Source organism: Aulonocara sp. 'chitande type north' Nkhata Bay, linkage group LG4, assembly GCF_057382095.1.
Source record: "Aulonocara sp. 'chitande type north' Nkhata Bay isolate Kocher_YH1m ecotype deep benthic linkage group LG4, A_spYH_male_GT1.1, whole genome shotgun sequence".
Classification (NCBI taxonomy): Eukaryota; Metazoa; Chordata; class Actinopteri; order Cichliformes; family Cichlidae; genus Aulonocara; species Aulonocara sp. 'chitande type north' Nkhata Bay.
Genome location: NC_141347.1, coordinates 28,172,727 through 28,180,216, shown reverse-complemented (window position 1 = coordinate 28,180,216; position 7,490 = coordinate 28,172,727).

Below are 7,490 nucleotides of genomic sequence, written 5' to 3'. Positions count from 1 at the left end.
TTCATTCAAAACTGAGATCAATACTGAGATTCATGACAGACACAACAGCCAGCGCAGACAGTCGGGGGCTTTGGAGGTACGCAGCAATAGCCAACTGTGTTTTTATCTCATTTCTGTGTTTTACTTTCTACATTTTTCTATACGTGTCTTCTGGCTTCCACTTCTTTATATGTATACATTTTCTTTGTTGTGACGATAGTTGTCTGGAAAACTGAGTTACCCATGTAAGCACTAAAGAGAGAAAAAATAAAAGGGGAATGGGGGGAAAAAGTAAGATTTGAACAGTGGTTTTTGAAGCTGGCAAAAAGTCTCTGCTGAGGACAAGAAGAGAATACTAAGGAGAATTGCTGGAGCAAGCAGTAAGGCAGTGAACAATAAGTATCCATCTATCCGTCCATTTTGCTCCACTTATTCAGCTAAGGGTTGTGGTTGGGTTGGAGCCTGTCCCAGCTGTTATAGAGCAGGAGGCAAAGTATGCACAATATCACTGATATATTCTGCAAATTAAGATTAGCAAACAACTGTCCTGTGTAAAAAGTGCAATAAATAAAAGAAAATACTGTTTTTAGTAAAATGTGGGTAACTGTAATTGTAGGGGCTAAGCCTACGCTTGAAGCCACTGAGGTGTTCATTGACGGGGGTGACGCGATGCCACTGGTATGCTTGAAATTATTAAACTTGATACAGTCCAATAACCCCAGCCTTACTCATCTTGTCCTTCCACGATTTAACATAGCAGCGCAGTGGTCACAAACTGTTTACCTCCTTCCAATCAACAACACACCTGCCGCTAATTACGCGTGTCTACCTTAAATACATTCAACACATCAAAAAGTGACTTCTAGCTGCATACATAGGGTATCAACCCAAAAATAGCTCCTACAGTAATAAGGAAATGCTAACACTGAATGGTGGCTGGAAGAGCATTCAAAACAGGCTTCAAGGGAAAGCTTGTGAAGATGAGAACAAGCACTTGAATAGTATAAGCTATAAAATTTCATACATATCATTTAATTGAAACCTGGCATTGATCACTTAGTAACCAGAACCAAAGCTGTGACTTAAGACATGAAGGTGGATGTCTTCTTCATTGGGCACTGGCACCTCCTTATGTTGTTCAGCTGACACACATTTGTTACCCATTTGAGAGTTACAGAACAATATTTGTGTCCTTCATAATCAATAGTATTTGGCAGGCAATGTTAATGTGGCAAATCTCACCAATACTGATGAGTCACAGTAATCAACAATGTAACCCAACTCCAACTCATTCCTCTGGCTTAAATAGCAGAGGCTGGGAAGAATTAAGAATAATGGCTTCACGTTAGCACCAGATAGAAGTATCAGTCATGTGAGGATAAATGATGCAGTCAAGGGAAAGTGAAAGTCTTCTGCTTCTTTGTAAGACCTGATAACTCTTTCCAAACATATCTCGTCCTTCACCGAGATGTCAGTGCGAACCCGATTCAGAGACAAAAGAATGCAATGATTAAATTCCTGCCTTCAGCCACGGGGAAACTCGACGCTCGAGAGGATAACGCAAGCCAAGGTCACCGCATTCACATTCCAAAACATGGTTTCTTAGGTCTGTTTGCTTGTTGTTGTTTCCTCTGAGCCCACAGAGAGGAAAGAATACCAGAGACAAATCAGTGGAAGAACTATCAACATGGTGGACTGTAATCTATTACAGTGACGTTCCCAAGGATCAAAAGCAATGAGCTGCTGACTGTTTAATAAACTGCAAGCTTACACTGCAGTATGGTCTTAACTATGATTCATTACTGTCACTGCATCTTCTATGAAAATAAAAGAGGCGCCTGAGGAGGCTGCTGGATTCCAGCCACACTAAATTGCTGTAAATTGCCTCTGCATTACATGTAAAGACTTTTTGTGGAGTTCATTTTTGCTCTGTTTTCTTTCCCGTTCCCTTTATTTTACCACCAATTAAAAATGCATGAAAGTAGGAGTTTTAAGATCCTCGTGAGTTGCCAGGGGGTTTTCAAGTTTACACACTCAAGGCACAGTTTGATGTTTTATTCATTAACGTGTTTCCTCACGTCATAATTATAGAGGTAGACTTAAGGAGCTTGCCTCAAAGTCAATGCTGACATTTCAGGGAGCAAACTGCAGTGACTCTTCTCCAGCACTTATGAGCTTCATCTGATCTTTTACATCAACAGCTAAATGAACTCATTCTGGCTGGAGACGATAAGAATATATTGAGTATATAAATCTGGAGAAAAAAGATCCCTTTTTATGGGAAAATTGAAAAAAATAGTCAAATCTGAAATTCTGTTTCATGCTATCCACTGAGAATCTGAAATTGTTGGTATCTATGTCTCAAGAATGTGCTGTTCTTGTGAGGCTGCAGCAAGTATTGCTTATTTGCATTTTAAATAACAAAATTTTAAAAAAAACAACAACAACAAAGGTAGTGCTTATCACCGAAGAAAGCCTGTTTGGGAACCCAGCCAGAAACTGGTGGGAAGTGAAGGAGAACGCTTGAAACACAGCATACACACATCAGCAGGAGCATGGGCTCTGGTTTAAGGTGCTGCTCTGGCTAAAGCCAACACTTGGCTGACTCATTACAGCACCATGAGTACACTCATTAGTCGGTTTCTGTGGGTGCTGAAAACAGCTTAAAAGTGCCTTAAATGGTCACCAAAATTTACTGTGTACTAAAGCACTCGAATTATTCTTCAGAGTATAGGGCAATCTATAATTCATTCAGCTGGGTTCATTGTTATTCTCACTGGTGAAAAGGAGACTCTGGGGAATGTGATAGGGTCTCTTCTTACTATTAATTAGCAGAGCAGAGAGATTGGCTTTTTTTTCACTTCTCATGAACATGACACAAGGCCGTTACTGAGTGCAGAATTTGATTCATTGCCATATAGCAGCGGTACAATTTGTAGTTCACTTTTCTTTGTAAAAGCTATCTTTTAAGCTATCTCTCAGCAAGGAAATATGAATAACAGTAAAAAAAATAAATTAATTAAAAAAGGCCAATCAAGTCCTTCTGGATTTGTCCACTGCCTCAGCGTTCATGGTTGAGCTTAATTGAGGGGTTTCAAAGACATATGGGAACCTCAGAACCGAATAAATAAGCTCAACTCAGTACAAGGGAAGCACTTTGTTGCTGTATTCATCCACATTAAACCAACAGAATTCACCAGAGATTGTTTTGAATAGTAAAGCAGTTTTAAATGTATCTTTGTGTCAACCAAAGCGCTCTTCTCAAATGCTACAAAAGTAGAACTACAGGAGTAGGGATATATCCCCTTCAGACACTATTAGGTTTATCATTCATTCAACTTCAAAGCACAAGGTTATGTTTATTACGTAAATGTGTCAGTGAAGATGGAGTATTTGCATCGGGGGCATAAAGAAATGAAGATCATTTCCTCTTTTAAAGCTGCATTAGAAAAGGACTCTATTTTCTTTATACTCAGAAACTATTTGCTCGGGCTTTTACTGCTTTCCTGCTTTGGTGAGCAATCAACAGCATTTGCGCTTCTGACGATTATGATCAAATTTTCATTTCTGTTTTTAGAATGCATCAACTGCAGGATATAATAACAAAAGCACTTATTTAGATCTTAGTGCCTCTACAGGCTCGACTGTCATCCACTGTCAGCTCCTGCAGATTTTCTGTATAGTAGGGGGTGAAAGAAAACAGGAAAAAAAACACAAATGACAAAGTGTTAACTTTAGAGATTTGACAGGCAATAAAAAATCCCAGGCCATGCTTAACAAAAATATTAGGCCATTTCCCTAAGCCCAGGGATGTATTAGTGAAGTTGGAGGATATTCATTCATGAATAAATAATGGTGAAACAGCTTATAGGGACATCTGGCTTTATATCCGTATAGCTGCTGTGCTCGTAAAACCATGTATCATGATAAAGAGGATTCATAGCACCGAGCCGCATTAAAATATTGTTCCTTCAAGCCTTTTCTTCCTGTAGAAAAACATAACATTAAGAGTCATGTTATATTTCTTGTCCAAATCCAGCAATGTGATGGTTCACAGCAAAAACAGATATAATACTGACAGAACATATATTAGGTCAGGCTGCAAAGTTTATGCTGGATCTAGTCTAAGATATACAATTTACACTTGACCATGCATGACCTTTACAGTTTTTACTCTGCTGCCTTGATTATTTACTGTCCAAAGGGCGATCACATAAATATGTGTAGAGATTTCTAGACAGTGACACAGTGTTCCTTTGTGTTAAACGAAACATGATAAATACAAGTTCAGGCTTTTTGCTGTAATTTAAAGCATTGAACAGAATAACTGCATTAACTTTTGAGGAACTGCATTTGTTTGTGTACACAATCCATCTTTTTATCCTTCAAACTTCATCATTTTTGTGATGCTTTTACTGCGCCTATCTTAATAATGATAATAATGGATTGGATTTATATAGCGCTTTTCAAGGCACCCAAAGCGCTTTACAATGCCACTATTCATTCACTCTCACATTCACACACTGGTGGAGGTAAGCTACAGTTGTAGCCACAGCTGCCCTGGGGCAGACTGACACAAGCGAGGCTGCCATATCGCGCCATCGGCCCCTCTGGCCAACACCAGTAGGCGGTAGAGTAAAGTGTCTTGCCCAAGGACACAGCGACCAGGACAGAGAGCCCAGGGATCGAACCGGCGACCTTCCGGTTACAGATACGCTTCAGTTGATTGTTCTTGGGTCTTTATCCTCTAGTTTTATCTTCAGCAAATTAAATGCATGCTCAATGAGGTTGAGATCCGGTGTTTGACCCATTGCATAATATTCCACTATCTGACCTTCAAAAACTCCTGGCAGCTTTTGCCGTATGTTTTGGGTCACTGTATCTGTGCTGCGAAGTGCTGCGAAGTGCTGCACAATCAACTTTATCCCATATGCCTGAATATGAGCAGAACACATTGCTCTACACACTTCAGAATTCATCAGAATTCATCCAACTTCCACATCATCAGTAAACACCAGTGTAATGAGCTCCCAGTATTTGCTATCACAAGGTCATTTCTCTATGGTCAACTTGCATAAGGACATCCTCTGCCAGCTGGAAAGTGCTATTCAATTGGCTTGAGTTTTTCTTTACTATGGAAAGGATCCTGTGATCAACAACCACCGTTGTGCTCAGGGGACAATCAGGCTGTTTGATGTTGCCAAGTTGATTTTTTTTATCCCCCTGATTGTTTTAAAACTGTTTATCCAACCACCCCTAAAGTTTCTGCTCTCACAATGTTGGATTTGCTTTGTTGTTGCAGCTGGTGGTCTATTTCTTTTGCACTGATATCTTCTAATCTCGTAAAATAGGGAACTGCGAAAGTGAGAGTCTAGACTTCAACTGCATCTTGCTTTATTTATTTTTTTAAAGCTGTTGTGATGACTTACAGACGCAAAAATAATGAAATTTGTCTCATTGCTGAACTGCAATGAGACAAATTGCATTATCCATTATAAGATTTTTGTTTCCTGATTTGTTACAACTACAATGAGGGACACGGCTAAGGGTGTAATTTCCTTAGAATTAAAAGGAATTTAAATATATTTTATCCACACAAGATACAAGAAGACACAAATTATCCTGCAAGCAAGTAGTGAGTATCTTCCACGTATTCCCGCATAAAAATAAGCAATATTTCCACAACTTATTCTGTGAATGCACTGTACTTTCAGGGCCACGGGCTGTATTCTAGAGTAGCTTAACCTTCCAGTCTTATGTCGTAATTGCACAATATTTTAGTGCACATGATGGGTTTTTGACTCTTCAGCTGTACTCTTATAGTACATATAAATTGTGATAATGACCAATCTCCCTTTCCTACTTACAATAAAAAAAATAAACACCATCAAACATTGCAGGTTATAGGCCTATCTTATATACTTCTAAGACATTATGCACTACTTAAAATTACATATAGTTCAATTATTTCTTCTTTCATGTATAAACTTTAAGTGTTACCCCTTTATTTTAGTATATTTCAGATATAATAGATTCCGTTCTAGCGGAAATACACAATTAATTGTGGGCCTTATGAAAATGAGTTATTTCTGTGATATTTTTCATATTTAAAATGTATGTTTCTGTAAAGCGTTGAGAATTATTTTGTCCTCTTAGTGAAACGGTAGGGCAGCAATTGCATTAGCTACACTAACTGAATAAGTACTCATTTTCAAGAAAATGCTTACAACATTAATGTTCATTTTACATCATTATTCCAGAAATGTATGCAAATACATCTATGCAAAGGCAATATTCAAGTACCTGTCACCTGCTCAGTGCCAGGTTTGAGTTCTTTATGTTTTATCCCACACTGAAAGTAATACAGCCAAAATAGAAACTGGCCATCAAAGTCATAGTGAAAAGGCTCTCACTATAAATCTGCTGAGCTGTACAAAAGGTTATTGCACCTGTCTGATTCTGGTCATGCAACCAACATAAGAAGGGATTTTTAATACATACTGCAAGCTATGCTGCAAACTTTGAAGATTCCTAGTCCTGCCGATACATGGTCGCTGTATAGTAATTGTTTATTCAGTTATACTTTATGCTGCCATATACTGATGAATACTTCCATATATCGTCACAATAACAAGCTGCCGGCTGAAGTCAAAATCTTGTGTCAGAAAATGTTTCCTCTATGAGACGCACACAATATTATGTGAAAGGTCATCCACCTTTCCACAATGCATACCCTGAAGTGGAGAACCCAGCGATATCAACTTTTAAAATCACTTTTATAAGCATGTTGTTTTCATAAGAGAGGAAAAATCAGTGGAACACTGCAGCTGCACTGCGATTGGATGTGCATGTGTGTATGTATCTATATTAAAATCAACTCACCGTTCGGATGGCTCTGATCAACATCAGGAAGAGTGACGATTTCTCTCAGTGCTAATCTTGGGGTATTTGCTTTGTCTGAGAACACTAGATAAGAAAGGAAAGGAAATGACAGCAGGGAATAATAAAAAAAAAATTCAATAAGAGGACAAAGAACAAAAAAAGAGAAAAAAAAATAAAAGATTCCATTTTCTTTGAAATTTTACTCATCCCGAAGCACTGGTGGATCCCCAGGTGCTTAGATCTGAGTCTGCAGGTACTGAGTACCATTCAGCAGTCCTGATGACAGGAGGGATATGGCCTTCAGCCAAAAGACCACACACAGGCCCGCTCGCATATACACTCTTCACCACATCTGCAGTTTTTGCCCCACCTCCACTCTGCTCTGCTGGTGCCTTGGATCACTGCTCATGTTGTCCAACACTGTTCCGCCTGGGAAAGATCTCAACTATCAATCTCCAAGCTGTCAGCCACGCTGACCCATCAGACCCCAGACAAATCCTGCAATAGAAATCAAACAGCCTTTTTTCTCTGTACTGAAAGTCTGTTGCTGTTTTGTCCTGCTTTGAACATTACCCTGATTGAGTGGTCTTGGAAATAGAGGACTGATAAAAACTCAACCTTAAAAGCGA